Source organism: Canis lupus, chromosome 9, assembly GCF_048164855.1.
Source record: "Canis lupus baileyi chromosome 9, mCanLup2.hap1, whole genome shotgun sequence".
NCBI lineage: Eukaryota > Metazoa > Chordata > Mammalia > Carnivora > Canidae > Canis > Canis lupus.
Genome location: NC_132846.1, coordinates 23111236 through 23129857, shown reverse-complemented (window position 1 = coordinate 23129857; position 18622 = coordinate 23111236). Strand labels below are relative to the sequence as shown.

Sequence of the window (18622 nt, the reverse complement as noted above, 5' to 3'; positions counted from 1 at the left end):
AGATCAGTAGTTAAATTGTGAAAATTCAGAAGTTTATTCATAAGCAGAAGACACCATTTTTGCATTAATTATATAGTTATTAAAATGTTTTCAATTGTTCCTTTTTCTAGAATCAGAGTTACTGCCAAGTAATCATTTGTTCATCCAGTAGTCATTTGTTAATAATGGAAAGGAACCATATGTGGCAAAGTTTAACTCTAGTTGAAATTATTGTGTGCTTTTGTATAAGGTTATGAATTGCTATTTTGAATCAATCTCAGGATTTATTTGTGGAGAAAATATGGCACAAACTGCTACTAATTAACTCCTCATCCATTGTGAGAACATTATGTACTAAAATCAATGAATTGGACCCCAAAAGAGTCCATGTTGAAAGCTTTATAACACATGAATAAAAATAAAAATATATGTGTTTGCATTCTAAAACAATTTCATGGAGATGGAATTTAATGATAGTGATTTTTAAGTAGAAATATTTTAAGTTAATGGACTCAATTAGAATCTAGGTTATATTGATTTAAGGCTTAACTTTCTTTTTCTTTTCTTTTAAAGATGTTATTTATTCATGAGAGTCAGAGAGAGGCAGAGACATAGGTAGAGGGAGAAGCAGGCTCCTCACAGGGATCCTGATATGGGACTCGATCCCTAAACTGGGATCACACCCTGAGCCAAAGGCAGAAGCTTAACCGCTAAGCCACCCAGGTATCCCAAGGCTTAATTTTCTGAATGTCTTTTCTGAAGACATTTTCTAATATATCAAAGCTGGTGTAATTGTCATATATACAAATTACACATGTATGTGCATGTGCACATGTGTGGGTATGTGCATATATGTAACCTTAATCAGAATGAATTACCAATTCATACAGTTCTATTTTAGTCTGCCCTGAGATGCCTTTTTTTTTTTTTTAAATCAGTGTTTCATTTGGGAAAAGGGGCATTTCTTTGGATACACATATGCTGGCTAACAGTTATTTTATAATAATGGTTTTTGTCAGCAATGTGTAAAGAGGTAAAGGAGTTGCATTGGATGGGTAATTTAAGAGTAAATTAATATTAATATTAAATTTGCGATCCAGCCAGACTTTATTGACTTAATTGCTGACCATATCTCAGACATTTTACATTTACAGTATTTCATTCATTCTAAGTTGCATATTTTTAGTTTTCATTGATACATCCTGATTTCAGAGGTCAAAATACAATTGAGGATGTTTTACAATTGTTGACCAGAAAGCAGTTGCTATGTAGTTTCTATTATTATGCATGCAGGGATTTGGTTATAGACATTTATTTCCACATCAACTGAATATGTGCATTGTATTACTGTAAATGTTGAATTTGACATTTAAATGTCAAATAACTTAGATAATTTGAGAAAGGAGTACAGTTGCTGCCTGAAAACCTGCCAGTGATAAATTATGGTAAAATAAATAATCCTTAAAATGTATAGACTTAAATGGTATTTAGAAACTAAGATCTGTGCTCGCTTCGGCAGCGCATATACTAAAATGGAACGATACAGAGAAGATTAGCATGGCCCTTGCGCAAGGATGACACGCAAATTCGTGAAGCGTTCCATATTTTTGAAAACCATATCTGGGGGCATCACAATGCCAGATTTCAGGTTGTACTACAAAGCTGTGGTCATCAAGACAGTGTGGTACTGGCACAAAAACAGACGCATAGATCAGTGGAACAGAATAGAGAATCCAGAAGTGGACCCTGAACTTTATGGTCAACTAATATTCGATAAAGGAGGAAAGACTATCCATTGGAAGAAAGACAGTCTCTTCAATAAATGGTGCTGGGAAAATTGGACATCCACATGCAGAAGAATGAAACTAGACCACTCTCTTGCACCATACACAAAGATAAACTCAAAATGGATGAAAGATCTAAATGTGAGACAAGATTCCATCAAAATCCTAGAGAAGAACACAGGCACACCCTTTTTGAACTCGGCCACAGTAACTTCTTGCAAGATACATCCACGAAGGCAAAAGAAACAAAAGCAAAAATGAACTATTGGGACTTCATCAAGATAAGAAGCTTTTGCACAGCAAAGGATACAGTCAACAAAACTCAAAGACAACCTACAGAATGGGAGAAGATATTTGCAAATGACCTATCAGATAAAGGGCTAGTTTCCAAGATCTATAAAGAACTTATTAAACTCAACAGCAAAGAAACAAACAATCCAATCATGAAATGGGCAAAAGACATGAAGAGAAATCACACAGAGGAAGACATAGACATGGCCAACATGCACATGAGAAAATGCTCTGCATCACTGCCATCAGGGAAATACAAATCAAAACCACAATGAGATACCACCTCACACCAGTGAGAATGGGGCAAATTAACAAGGCAGGAAACAACAAATGTTGGAGAGGATACGGAGAAAAGGGAACCCTCTTACACTGTTGGTGGGAATGTGAACTGGTGCAGCCACTCTGGAAAACTGTGTGGAGGTTCCTCAAAGAGTTAAAAATAGACCTGCCCTACGACCCAGCAATTGCACTGTTGGGGATTTACCCCAAAGATACAAATGCAATGAAACGCCGGGACACCTGCACCCCGATGTTTATAGCAGCAATGGCCACGATAGCCAAACTGTGGAAGGAGCCTCGGTATCCAACGAAAGATGAATGGATAAAGAAGATGTGGTTTATGTATACAATGGAATATTACTCAGCTATTAGAAATGACAAATACCCACCATTTGCTTTAACGTGGATGGAACTGGAGGGTATTATGCTGAGTGAAGTAAGTCAGTCGGAGAAGGACAAACATTATATGTTCTCATTCATTTGGGGAATATAAATAATAGTGAAAGGGAATATAAGGGAAGGGAGAAGAAATGTGTGGGAACTATCAGAAAGGGAGACAGAACGTAAAGACTGCTAACTCTGGGAAACGAACTAGGGGTGGTAGAAGGGGAGGAGGGCGGGGGGGTGGGAGTGAATGGGTGACGGGCACTGGGGGTTATTCTGTATGTTAGTAAATTGAACACCAATAAAAAATAAATTAAAAAAAAAAAGAAAAAGAAACTAAGATCTGATCCTAAGTGTTGCTTATTGCTAATGGTGTCACTATTTTTATACGATACACTTATTTACTTGTATATTTACTTTTATATTACTAGGGTAATATAAAATAGTTCCAGAATTGCTAACCCACTCTCCTGTGAGAAACTATTTTACCAACTAGATTACAGTGTTGCTTAATATTACATTTTATTTAGCCTCCTAGTTAAAACCCTAAAGTTTAAATGAGCTCTCCAGTACATTTTCAGACAGACTTAAAAAATCAGAAGAATGTGATCTCCCCATTCTGGTTTAAACATGAAAGAGGGCGACAAAAGGAATGTAGACAGCCTCTAGAAGCTGAAATCAACCCTGGCTGATAGCCAGCAAGGAAATGGGAACTAAATTTTTAAAAATAATAATAACCTAAATACGGGAAAAAGTAGACTCTTCCCCAAAACTTTGAGTAAGGGAGGCAGCTTTGCCAAATCTCTACATCAGCGTGTGATATCACAGAGAAAACCAGCCAAGCCAACCAGAATTTCTGACCTATAGAACAATGAGATGATTAATTTTGTGGTAATGTGACCAAAACAGAAAATGAATATAGTGTCCTTCCCAAAAATTAATAACTTCTATCATGAGAAAAGATCAAACGCATCCAAAATACTCAACCTGTATTCTTCAAAGATGTCAAAGTCCTGAAACACAAGGAATAGGAACAAATAGAAGGGATTACAATGACAATGGCAACTCCATGCTGTATGAGTCTTCAACTCATTTGAACTGAAACAAAGAGTAACAGTCATGAGAGAACTGTTGATGTGAAATGAAGTCTGCAGTTTGGTTTATAGTATTCTACCAATATTAATCTCTAAAATTTCAGAATTATACTATCATCACATTCACGATAACATTGGGAAGCACCCTGCTGAAAATGGAAATGCTCGGTACGACTTTGTAACTCTTTTCTAAATCTAGAGTTGCTTAAAAATAAAGAGATTGGGGGTGGTCACTTTCTTGGAAGGGAATCTTAATAGAGGAGCAATCTGAAATGTTGCTTTTCCAGGATGCCTTATCTCAGAAAATGTTGACAATGCCAACTAAAAAAAAAAAAAAAAAAAAATCAAGAGAGATAAACGTTGGTTATTCTAAAAGCATTTTCATATTTTATTTGTTTAGCTCTTTTTTTACATACATAAGTAAATACATTATTTTGACTAAATTATTCAAGAGTTCAAGTATAAAAATTTAAGGGATTAGAAAGAATTGTGTCATAACTTAATTAGCCATATTTACTGTGGTATAGCGAGATGGGGACATTTACAATAGATGGTATCTTAGGTGTGGAAAAAACACATTTTTATATCGCTTAATCCTTATAGCATAAAGGCAATGAAATACACTCATTATTATTCTTTACATAGGGGTAAACTAAAGTTCAGTAATATTAAGTAATTTGCCCAAACTCATAGTATTAATAAAGGACATAGCTGAAATTTAAAGCATTCTTGTCATACTAAAGAGACTATAGTCTCTTTTACATAAAATATGCTACCTCTCATAACAAATCAGAGTGTACACCAGGGCACAGACTGAACCCTGGATTCACAAAACTAAAGTCCTAACCTCTTGGACCTGCACATCTAACATGCAGCATATGGCATAGGAACTAAATGCTGCAAATTAAGTAATTAAACTTATTTAGAAGGGTGAAATATTGAAAATGAGAAAATAATCGCATGACAATTTATTCTTTTGGATGTTAATTATGTTCTGAGACCCAAAGTAGCCATAAATTTGACTGATTTTATTTTATTTTTCTTTAGATCAAATAAAATAGTGAAGCATGCATACTTTGAATTGTTTTAAGTTATACTTAAATTATAAAATTTGTCTTATTAGAGATAGTGAAGTTAAGGGTGATGGTGCTGAATATTCTCATTTAGAAGCTCTTATAGCTTTTGTGTGAAATTGAAACACATAACAAGTTAACAAAGTTTGTAAAGCACATGCTATCATCCTAGGCTTTTCAAAGGCACTTGAGAAAGGAACACGGAAGAGTAAACAAGAAGAGTTTAGTTTGTAGACCATATTTCATCTTTTATGTCATGCCAGTCAAAATATTTCCTGTTTATTTTGCAACTTTCTCAAATGAAACATTTTAGAATTGATATTTACTCTCAACTTGGTGTCTTGAAAGTGGTATTTGAATAGCCACAAAGTTGACATAGTAGGAATTTGAAAAAAAAAAAAAAAAGATGTGGAAATGCGTAATTTAGGTAGCTATCTACATAAACAAAATTTTTGATACTTTCAAAGTTGGGTTAGTCGAATGAGTCAAACTAATTGGCATTCTTTATGTTTCCAGAAACAAGATACTTTAAAAAGAAGTCTTATTTTTGGCATTATCAAGGTAATATCTGTTCATGATATATTCAAGCTATTAACAAAAACCTACATAAACTGAAATCCACTCCAGATTCTAATGTGCAGAAATAATTTCCATCAGTATGAGATAACTATTACTTAGAGACAAGAGATCCATCCTTCTATCTAAAAACGGATTTTCATGTGTGCTATTTAAATAAAAGGTTGCATGCTATTCTTCAAATAGAACAAATACGGGATTGACATTTCAGTAATTTTTCATCTCCTTATTCATCTTTACAAAAATTGAGCATTAAAAATCTCTCTAAAGTGAGATTATGCAATAAATTAAGACATTGTAACTTAATATATTTTTCAAACTTAAAAAAAAATTTAGGCATCACTGATGAACTCACTGCTTGAGAATAAGAGCAATTTGCACTCTGACATTCTCTTCCATTGCTACACTTTCAGATTAAGTGTTTTATGTGGTCAAGCTTCTAATAGTTATAGTATGTTACATAACCATAATTCACACAGTTATTTAGTAGAAGCATTATATTTAAAGGGATTTGGTGTTCACTACTGTACATTTACAATGGCTTCTTCATTCTGTATGTTTATTTTGATGTCTCTTAATAGTTTTTTTTTGTTAAATGCAGCTTATGTTTCCCCCACAAGAATTTTAAGTACTATAGATGCAGAGATATTATAGATAATAGGTATTGTCTGCTTGAATATATGGAATTTTCTTTTTTCTATACTATAAATATATGAGAGGAAGTCTTGATTTTGAGCACTTTGTACTGAATTTACCTGGAACTCTGTGTGGTCTGTCAATTTACAGATTGATTCCTTACATTTTAAGGATAGCTTTCTTTATCCACTATTTCCTATGATCAACTTAAGCCTTACTTATTGTTAATAATTTGCTGTTCAATTGTCCATGATGTCTATTTCATTCCTTGCTGTAGTCTATTTTATTTAGTTATTTATTTATTATTTATTTATTTTTAAGAGATTGTATTTGTTTTTTAATGAGAGACACAAAAAGAGAGAGGCAGAGGGAGAAGGAGGCTCCATGCAGGGAGCCCGATGTGGGACTCGATCCCAGGACTCCAAGATAGCGCCCTGCGCCGAAGACAAAAATTCAACCCCTGAGCCACGCAGGCATCCCAGTCTATGTTACTCAATACTGTGACTTTGTTCCTTAATGTATTTTAGTTCCCTATTTCTCTTTAATTCAGTTTCTTTATCATCACCTATATGAATTCTTATTTATCAAATTTGCTTTCATAAAAAAATGTTCTAATGTAAAACACTGTGGCAAATATCTTTCTATTCTTTGGATTTTTATTTTCCTAGCCTACATTCTTCACTTGGCCTTTGCATTCTATAGTTCCTTTTTTCCTGCTCAAGTGTTTTCTCCATTTCTTTAGGGGTGGGGGGAATCTCTCTAAATTTATCTGTACAGGATTAACCACTGAGGGACTGATTTTCTGTCCTATTTCTAAATACTGAGGGAAATCAGGGCACTTGACTGGCTCAATGGTTGAGCTTCTGCCTTTGGCTCAGGTGGTGATACTGGGGTCCTGGGATTGAGTCCCCGCATTGGGCTCCCCACAGGGAGCCTGCTGCTCCCTCTACCTATGTCTCTGCCTCTTTCTCTGTGTCTTCTCGTGAATAAATAAATAAAATCTTTAAAAATAAACAAATACATACATATATACATACATAATGAGGGAAATCTTGAATTTTGTTTAGACTTTTCTGTTTCAACTGTTTATCCAATACTTTAGGATATTTGTTTCTTAATATTCCAAACTGGCATATTAGGGGAAAATATCTGGATGAGACCATAATCTGAAAATACCATCTAGAAATTCAACACAGCCTTATCATGATCATTTCTGTATTTAATTTGAGCTTTATCTTATTACATGAATAGTTGTTTGTTAATGCTTTATTATTCTTAAAGTATAAATAGAAACAAAAGGTAAAATTTTAGTCGAAGGATACATTTATCTAATTTTTAATGGAAAAATATGGCTAATTATGCTATTCTTTGTATTTTTTTTCTTATTGTCAGAAGGTTTAAATACAATGTATAACACTAGCATTAATAGCAAGATTAGAGGGAAGTATATATTCTATATGTCAATGTATTTTTTCTTGTTAATAATGGGACTATAAACTGCTCTTCAATTTTATAGCAAGAAAATATTTTATTTTTTTTAATTTTTATTTATTTATGATAGTCACAGAGAGAGAGAGAGAGAGAGGCAGAGACACAGGCAGAGGGAGAAGCAGGCTCCATGCACCGGGAGCCCGACGTGGGATTCGATCCCAAGTCTCCAGGATCGCGCCCTGGGCCAAAGGCAGGCGCTAAACCACTGCGCCACCCAGGGATCCCAAGAAAATATTTTAAAAAGTAAACTCTGCCGCAGGCATCTGCAGTTTCCCTTCACTATTGTATGATACCTCTATAATATCTATCTGCTAGGGACAAGAGTTCCTGCTGCTATATCAAAAATGGAAGCTTTCGTTTTCATTGTAATAAATATTGTACTTCAATTCCAAGTTTAATTATGGAAAAATAGTACAGCATTTGGAAGTATGGTTTTAACTGTTCGATATAAAATATCTATGTAACATAAAAACAACTAAAATGCTCTTTCAATGAAAACATCTGCTTTAAAGTTTTTTTGACAATAATTTTAGAAGTAGTTTAGTTTTTATATTTATTTATTTATTTATTTAAGATTTATTTATTTATTTATTTATTTATTTAAGATTTATTTATTTATTTATTCATGACAGAGGCACAGAGAGGCAGAGACACAGGCAGATGGAGAAGCAGGCTCCATGCAAGGAGCCTAACGAGGGACTCCATCCCTGGTCTCCAGGGTCACGCCCTGGGTTGAAGGCAGCACTAAACTGCTGAGCCACCCGGGCTGCCCTAGTTTTTATTTTTAAAGAGTTAGTTTTCAAATAGCTTCTGAAATACCAGTGTGTACAGAGAAAGTATCCTATTAAGGCTTCTTGCTGGGGCTCTAAATTTTGTATGCTTGAAGTTGTTTTGGAGAAATCTGATTAGACCATGTTCCTCCTGTATTCCTATTAAATGATGGCAGTATTATGCTTCCTGAAAGCCTTGGGTTTTCTGCCCTTGGCTTTATATCCGTGTTTATTTGACCACAAATACTGCTTTATTGTCATTTGCAAAACAGTTGAGCTCTAAGGCCCTGATTGCTCCTCCGTGGTAGTTGACCATTAGACTTTATGCTCGAAAAGTAGTTAGTAGGTTGAAAAAAAAAAAAAAAAAGAAAAGGTTCACATGCTTTTCTCTGAATGTCACAACTGATTGCTAATATTATACCTTCTCCTTTCATTTCAGTTTTACAAATGGCAAACTAGAAATTCTAGCAGAAGGGGAAAATTATGCAGAAAGTTAATGCTGAAAGTTAAGGAGGTTGAACATTTTTTTCCCAACAGAAATAGTTCCCCACATTCCTTCTATAGCTGAAGTCTCTATTACAACACAGTCTACAAGAAAAAGCTGACAATGTGAACAGAAAAACCACTGAGCTGGGCAGCTCAGAAGAACCATCAACCCAAACTTCCCCCTTGACAGCAGTAAGTCCACCCTAGGTTACAATTCAGCTGAATTGCTTGTGTGTGTTGTCTGGAACGATTTTTCTTTTTATGAGAAAGGGGAAATTATCCAAAATCCATTGTCTCCAATTTATGTGATTAATGGACATTAACCAATATGTGCAAACATAATAGGAGAAAGACAGGTTAGAAGAGCCTGCCAAAGAGGGACTCTTGAGTATACTCCCTCAGGCTTAACTCAGCAGTTAATCAAACAGTTCTTCACCTGCCATTAAGGCTTTCCTCAAAGGAAGCAAAGTGGAGGATCAGGAAACATCACTTTGGAAGCCCCTTTTACCTTCCCCAGAACAAGTATCAAACATTTGTTCTCCATCAAGGTACAACTTCAGGTTTATTCTCCTATGTGTGCTCGTCAATATCCTTCTCTAATGAAAGCGTTGGAAAAAGATTCACATCCCCCTATCCCTCCACTCCCCACCAAAGATTTTGTTCCTATGTCGGTGGTAGTGGTAGTGGTAGTGGTAGTGGTGGTGGTGGTGGTGGTGGTGGTGGTGCTGTTTTCATTTCTAAATGAGAAGTTACTATATCTGTTTGATCATGACTATGTATTAAAATAGAAACAGCATGAGTCAACCAGGGATGATCTACAGTCAGCAAGAGTACAATTTTTTTTTGCTTAGCCCATCACGAGGTTTCCCTGTTTCTTATTTTCAAGAGGATGGTAGGAGACTGTGATAAGCAGACCTGAGTCACTGTAGGGATTCAAATGGAAATGACAGTGCTTATAAGTTTAATTTACCACATCTAACATTATTTATAATGTATCCTAAGGACCTTTGTAATTGCAAACCTTATTTCATTCATGGAATCCGCACATTGGCACTGATGTTAATGATTAATACTGCTGAATTTTTCTCATAATATTATTCCTTGCAAAATGTTTCAGCATAGTTAGATCTTCAGATGTTCCACTTTCCCAATTTGTACAATGAAGCAATCCTCTAGAGTTGACTGTCCCCTGCCCCCCTCCTGTCTTTAGATAGCTTGGTTTAAGAAGCCTATCGGCTTTCTCACCACACAGAATTAGTCATTTATACTGACTCTTCAATATGACACCTGGGATCTATTCAGCTCTGGTAGTGTTATTGAAACTTCAACTATAAAACTTAAATTCCCCAAATCTAATGATTTCCTTTTCCTTTATACCATGGACACTATGGGATTATCTTTTAAGACAGGTGATCCCATCCTGATGATGAGTTGCGTTGGGAAATGGATCTAAATGCAATATCCTGAATTTGATTGTCCTAAATCGTATTTTTTCCTAAAAATAATATTAAAAAATGTTTAGTATCTTTGTTATCAAGACATACAATTTTCTACTAAAAATAGGGATTAACCAGCCATGCTATTACTATTATAAGTGTATTATGACTCGCCTTGCAAATTATAGACCTTTTCATTGTAGGTCCTCAATAATAGTAAAATTATATTTTACCACTTTTATTCCTTTTGTTAAGATGCATACACCTCTGTTTAATGTCTACTCAACTTAATTTTCTTTAGTCTTTGTCATTTTAGTTGTATCTATGTCTGTTAACTTATACTATCTCAGGGAATCTCAATCCTAGTGCCATAATGAATCCTTCTCTCCATAGACATACATTCTTGGATGATAACCTTATTTTTAAAGAGATTACTTTGACCAAATTATTTTAGAAGATTGGCTCCAGATAACTAAATGATAGCTGATAAGAGAAATCTTAGCATTACCTTGAAGTAGATATCTGATATCTGTTTGGCAGATTTATTTGTGTGTGTGTGTGTGTGTGTGTGTGTGTGTGTGTGTGTGTGAATTCTGTGTTTCACTGAAATATTAACTATATCAGGGCATACAAAATAATGAGATTGAATGAGGAATTCTTTTAACTTAATAGGCAATTTTCTTTGATAGTTTCTTGCCTCTTACTCATATAGATATAACACAGGGAGACTTAAATGGCTCTGTTCCATATTTAGCATAAGATTTAAGATTAAATACAAATTTTATATCATGAAAGTAATTAAAAATTCACTACTTTTCCATTATGTGTATAAAACATCACTGACATTCTTATATTAATTAGTTTTCTAGATATTTATGATAGAGATGACATAAGATTGTATCTATGTGATGAGAAATTATCAGCTGAATACACTGAGAGATGGATTTCACAAGCCTCTCCTAATTTTTTCATCCCTATGTATATTTGTGTGTTTCATGTATTGAAATCTTAAAATATTAAGCTATTTCAATTTGGCAGCCTAACATAACAAGAAATCCGTTAACAAAAGAAAAAGTGTTATTTATAAAGAAAAAGTGATATTTATATATCGCTATATATATAATTCTATAGTTAACACATTTTTATATTAAGCAGAGAAGCTTAAGTAAATTAAGAACAGTACTATATATTATTGAAACAAAATGTGATTAAATATACCAAGGTCTAATGACTAAGTAGAAGAGAAGAAACTATAATTCAATATGAAACAATCAAATAACAATTTTATAAGATATTTCAGCTGCAGTGTTCCTTATCAACTAATTTTCCATTTAAATAAATGGACATATAAAGAGATGTGAGGCAATAAAGTGAGTTTTTTGGCTAAAACAAATTTCTTCACAATTAACATTATGATTTTAAAAACCACATTTTACCCTAAATGTTTTCACATGATTAGAAAAAAAGATTTAAAAATATATCACTGGAAGAATTAGGAATGTTGGCATAGAAATCAGTGAATGCAAGAGGCTTCTAAATTTCTTACACAAGCTAATGTGTATTTTCTATGTATTTAGCCTAGTATAAAGTTGTTTCCAGAGTCTTTTTCCTTCATAGCTGAATAAATAATATATAACATGATTTCCTCTTGAAAAACATATTAACAAAAATATAAAAAAACAAAAAAATAAAATGTAAATTTATTAACCTTTATTACTAAAGGTTAATAAAGATTGAAAGTCAAATTTTTAACATACTCACATACTGAATTGCCATTTACAATCTAGGACCATCTATTTCGATTCTGTATGTATAAAAAACAGGAAACAGATTTCTATTTGTGCACAGCACAGCAAAAAATACAATTTGAAGAATGATATATCAAACATTGTCCCAATTTTGTATGTATTAGAATACTGAACACATGATCAGCTTCTTTAGCAAATTTGTATTATAATTAATTTTTATTTTCAATGAATTACCCATTTACAAGCAGTAACAAAGTTGAAAGATGTCATATGTTCTTCACCCAGTGCCCTAAATGGTTATACATTATGTAACTATAGTATAGTATCAAAACCAGGAAATTGACATTGGTACTATATATATACATAAAATTCTATGTCAATTTTATTATATGTATAAAATCATGTAACCACCACTGCCATCAAGGTACATAACTATTCTATCTCCACAAAAATCTACTAGTGTCTATGTTTCAGTAAAGAGTAGAAAACTTACTTTAAGTCCCTTTATCCTCTCCTGTTTGTAATATAATTGTCTTAAAAATTTCTTCATACAACGGGCTCCCTGGAGGGAGCCTGTTCTCCCTCTGCTTATGTCTTTGTCCCTCTCTGTCTCTCATGAATAAATAAATAAAATATTTAAAAGGGGGAGTATTTTTAGGGATATATCCACTTATTCCCAAATAAAGCTAAAGCAAGAGATATCAGCTATTTATTATATTGGTGTTTCCCAATATGCCGATTTCTGATTAAGGGAAAAGATTTAGGATCTTCTTCAGTAGTAGAACTAGAGGTGAGAACAGCTTAATCTGTGTGTTATTTTGTGAAAAGTCCACAGATTAAATAACAAATGCTTTTTTTTCTTACAAGAAAAGTAATTTTGAATAGTTCTCATATTCATATATTCAAAATAAAAATGCATTGTGAGGTAAACATTAAATTACTATTTACCTATTACCTGTATTACTAATATAATTTTGCATTTTATGGAAGTGCAGATTTAGATTATTTTCCACTGTTTGCACACTATTCATCTTCTTGGAGACACACCATATATCTTAAGTTCCTTATAGATATTTTTTAATGATATCATCTATATTTCTAAGGCCAACAGTTCTATGAGAAATAATGTTGCATATATGTCACCTTACATAAAAGACACAGCTGTGGAATATATTTCTGGTAATTGAACAGCCAGGTAAAATCAAGGAGCATGTACCATTTTATATTTTCATCATTAATCCATGAGGCCAAACTTTCCACACTGCCCTGACAACTACATTTGTTATAGACCTTCTCAACTAAGAAATTTAATTTTTAATAGTTTTTCAATGTATTTTTTAAGACTCTGTAGTTTTGATTTGAATTTCATTTTGTATAAGTGAGATCATGTATTCTTATATGCTACAAATACTTTTCACCAGTTTGTTATTAGTGTTTCGACATTGTTTATAGTATTTTTATTCTCCTTTGGGAGTTCTCAATTTTCTTATAGTGCAATTTCTCAATTTTGGATTTTCAAATTTTGGTAATTGTTAAAATAGTTTCCAACACTTTATCTGTTGTGATTCTCCATAGCAACTATCACTTTATAATACATGATTAATTTATTACAATTACTTATTACATGCTTCTCCCATAGTCATGAGCACAGAGATTTTATTGAACTGCTGTATTTTCTGCACTTAAAATACTACCTGGCATAGAGTGATCTATAAATATTTGTTGAATGAATGAGTGTAGATTTTCTAGATTAGAACTTTGTACAGAATAATGTAAATAGTGGTGTACAGATTGTATTAGAGTTGGAAGTCCAGTTGAGTAGTATTGTTCTTTGTCCATTGATAAATAACTAAGAAAAAATTCTAATTAAAGATCAATGATTAGGAGCTAAATAGTGATAGTATGTCATAACCATAAACTGTCTGTCATAGAAAATAAGAGTCTTTGTTTATTCTTTGAAAGATAATCAAATGGCTAATTTAAGTTTATATATATATTACACACACATACACACACACATATATATAAAACATATAGATATATGTATTTTTCTATGCTTTCTAGAGTAGCTACTTAAATTACCAATGGAAACCATATAAAGGTTAATTTTTTCAGTGTCTCTACCTATACACTTTAACCCTGTTTTAAATGTTGAAAACTGACACTTCAAGAGCACTTCCGAGACTACTGAATTAAGAAGGAAACTCACCTCATGAAAAATTTGCAAAAGAAAAAGATAAAACAAAAAGGAACTGCCAAAGAATAAGTTGGTAAATTGACACTTGATGTTCCCTGAAAGGACAGAATTTAAAAGTATTTAGAAAGAGAGAAACTGGGGTGTAGATGTGGGAAAGGCTAGAAAGTGAAGCTAAAAGACCTAAGGGTTGAGTTTGGTATTGGTATTGGTAGTTTTGGGGGTTTTCTTTGCAATATGCATTAGAAAAACACAAAGATAGTGCCAAAAATGTGAAGGCAAGCTTCTTGCCACTATATATATGTTATTAAGAGATGGTCGACAGGCAGGCAAATTTTGTTACCTTTACACAATCCGTGTTACTGAAAATGGAAATTTAAAGAATGTGCTTGAATCTGTTGAGTGAAGAGTACATGTGGCCATACTGAAGAAGGCAATTGCCAAAGAGATGACTGTAGTAAAATTAAGAAGTAAGGTGCTGGGATTGAATTGTGTCTCCAGAATTCAAGTGTTGAAGTTCTGCCCCAACACCCTTCCCACCTCAGGGCAGGACCTTATTTAGACATGGGGTCATGGAGTAATATGGGCCCCTCATCCAATATGTCTGGTATGCTTATCAAAAAAATTGCACACACAAACAGACTTGCATGGGAGGTAGAGGATACAAGTAGGGAAAAGATGGCCATCTATAAGGCAAGGAGAGAGGCCTTGAAGAGGCGAGGCCCCTCTGTCACAGCCTTCAGAAGGAAACAAACCCTGCTGACACTGATTTTGGACTTCCAGCCTCCAAAGCTGAGAAAGCAAATTTCTTTTTGCCGAGGTCCCTCAACTGGTAGTACTTTATTATGGCCTTTTAATTACACAACAAAATTGTTACTGTAAAGTTTTAAAGAAATGAGTTTTCACTGAAGAATAAATATTACTTTATCTGGCATAGGTTTCCAAAAACTATTCTGATTCTTAACAGAGGTCTATTTTTTTCTCAGCTATTTTTTTTTCTTTTTATGACTACTGGCAGATTTCTATTTATTTTCTGAGGAAAAGCCCTAATTTTAAAGCCACTTGCAAAGAGATATTTCTTTTAAGCAGTTTCTAGCCTTGTCTACTAAGAGTCAAATCATTGCTAATGAATATGGCAATTAATGCACAGCACAGCTACAGGTTTATGGAATATAAGAAGCAGAATTTCTCTGGTTTTGATAGCTACAGTTCTTTAACGTTAATGTTTTTTGAACTCTAAATAAAACAATTTCTCGCCAGTTTCTACAAGCTACAGAAGATCTGGGGAACAGGGTTCATTTTATTATTCCAAGGACATTTCAAACAGAATACAACTAACCCAACTGATCATGGTCAGAGAAGCAGGTTAATCAGTTTGATCTATTTCCTTTAATTTTTTTTCTATTGAAGTGTTACATGTTTATTTCTGAATTTGCAACAAAAAAAGTAGCAGAATACACTGATAATATAAGCAAAAGCCTAAAGCACAGTGGGAATGCATTCAGTAGTTAAGGAATAGCACTCTTTTTTTTCTATTTATCATACAATGCCATTCTGAGCACTGTTACACTTGGGTTTATGACGAATTGGCTTGGAATTATAAAAACTGAATTTTCAAATAAATGACTGAGGTACTATTCCATATTAAATATTTCTAAGTGCTTCTACATTTACATATTAAAAGATAGATGTCCCACTCTCCATTGTCCTTGGATCTGCTCTATGAAAAATAAAGTATGTGACGTATAAAACAGGTTTTAACCAACACGGTTCTTGGTAATCATTTTAGGATAAAGCTTTATGATGACAAATCTTACAAAAAGTTGTTATTTTCAAATCAAATCAATTTTAGTTGTAACTTTATACTTGGCCACAGGTATTGCTATCTACCTGTACAATTATATAGAAATAGATTTTTTAACAGATATAACTTAAAATATTTAATAGTTTTATCTTAATTACTGAGCAAGAAAATTATACTAGAAATTGGATTCTAACAGAATTAAGATTGTCTAGATAAGAAAGTCACTACTACTATAATAGCTAATTTGTAAGTGTTTTGCATGTACCAAATAATTTAATCATGACTACAACTCTCTGACAAGAAATACTATTAGTGAGGTGCCTGGGTAGCTCAGTTGGTTAAGCAGCAACTCTTGGTTTTGGCTCAGGTCATGATCTCAGAGGCTTGGGTTGGAGTCCATACTATTAGGGAGTCTGCTTGAGGATTCTCTCTCTCCCTCTGTCCCACCCTCCTGCTCCTGTGCTCTTGCTCATTCTCTCTCTCCTCTCAAAAAAATATGTATTTCTTAAGAAAAAGGATACTGTAAGTATTTACTTTTTCCAGATGTAGAAATTGAGGCATGGCCAGGTGAATTGAGTGCTAAGTAATTAAAATCAAATATGATCTGTATAGTGTAAGTAAATAAATAGTATTCTTCATTCATGCTAGGGACAGAAATCATTTTGGCCTAAGAAGGTAGAAAATGAATTCATAGAGTTGGCAATGTTTGAGCTAAGTTTTGACATGAAAGTAGGAATTTTACAAAGGGAGAAAAATTTGCCAGGGGAAAAAATATAAGATGACTGAGAAGAGCTCATCTGTTCTGTTCATGTCAAGACTTTTTCAGTGGAAAAGAGCAAAAACATACTAAAGCTGGCTCAAGAAATAAGGGAAAGCTTATTTTTAAAAGGCACAAAAATCTCAGTGAAATAGTATCTAGAAAGTGTGATGAATCAAGGCAGTCTGTCCATATCTCCCTGTCTGCCTCTGTTTGAGTGTCCTCATTGACTAAATTTCTGAGCCTGAATCTCTGTTTTTCTTTTCTAATTTCTGCTCTGTTATTTTCTCTGTACACTCATAGCTGATGGCTTCTGGCTTCAAAGTACATGACTTTCTAGCTGAGGTCTCCATGGATTACTATATTTATTCCTCAATGTACAAAATATAAGTTGTCAGAGAATTCTGATTGGCCTAGTCCATCTGTTAATGCCACAGCACATAAGTTCTTTAGTATATTACACTATAACCAGAAACTGAGTTGGGCATGACCCATTCTATTGTCAAGTCTATAAACAAGCATTCATTAACTAAGTGTACTGGGTACTAATATAGGATAGTAATTGGCTCAGTATGGCAGGTATATATGCATTTGGTACCTGGGAGTAAAGCAGGATAATGGACGGCTTTCTTTTTTATGGTACTGACCTTGATCAAGGTCAGTAGGGGGAGGAAGGAGTGAAGAAGCTCTAATTTTTGAAAACTTTGTTTCATAATCATACTAGAAATAACTCTTCTGGATAGGTGAAAAAAAAGTAAGTTAAGATAGATAACAGGGGGACAATTGTAGTGATCCAGGCTAGAGAAATAATTCAAAATGACAGGCACCAATCCCTAACATTGATGGCAAATTTAAATGTTCACAGAATGTCTTTCTGATTCTGAAATGTTACAGAGGAGGGAGTGTTTGTTACTTTACTATTTGGGAGAATGCTTTGAGGGGTGAAAACAAGAAAAAAAAAGTATAATGAAACAGAGATGCAAACCAGAACCCAGAAATTGGTGAATGGAAAAGCAAAAGGAAAAAGGGATTTATAGGAGTTTTGTATCAGCTCTATTATTTTTCAATAGGGAGGATATAGAAGAGACTCCTATCTTTAAAAAAAATAATAATGGCATGTTTTAGACTATAAAAAACAAAAGCATTTTCAGACAAGAGCAGATGTAAAGAATTTAGAAGGAAAATGGAAGTAATTTGGTAGTTCTCTGTGGGTGGGAAGATATCTATAGGAAGAAAGTTAACTTAGGAATAGGCTACTAGGGAACCCTGGGTGGCGCAGCAGTTTGGCACCTGCCTTTGGCCTAGGGCGCGATCCTGGAGACCCGGGATCGAATCCCATGTCAGGCTCCCGATGCATGGAGCCTGCTTCTCCCTCTGCCTGTGTCTCTGCGCCTCTCTCTCTCTCTCTCTCTCTCTCTCTCTGTGACTATCATAAATAAATAAAAAGTTAATTTTTAAAAAAAAAGGAATAGGCTACTATTGGAAAAACAGTTCTTACCTTGAAATTATTCTTGATGGAGGCATTAAAGAAAAAAAATCTAACATACTGTAACAGTAACAATAATAAAAGACAACCTCATATTAAACACTACCATATATCACACTAAGTAAGTACTCTATTCAAGTTATTATATCTAATCTTTATAGCAGCTCCAAGATGCATATAATATAATCATTTTATAGAGAAAAACATTAAATCATCAAATAAGTTAATACTCAAGTTATTAAACATTTCAGCAAGAAGAGTAGAAATCCTTAAACTGTGTTCTTCATGTTGCATTATGATATCTCCTGGAGTACTGTTGAGAGCAGACAAGCACCATGAGAAAATGGGATCATG

At 33.7% G+C, this 18622-nt stretch overlaps 1 non-coding gene across 1 annotated transcript; it reads left to right on the top strand.

Annotated features, from left to right (window-relative positions):
* Positions 1-1482: 1482 nt before the first annotated feature.
* Positions 1483-1588, top strand: LOC140640823 (U6 spliceosomal RNA). Its single transcript, XR_012037442.1, has one exon. It is a non-coding gene; the product is annotated as a U6 spliceosomal RNA (small nuclear RNA).
* Positions 1589-18622: the final 17034 nt, after the last annotated feature.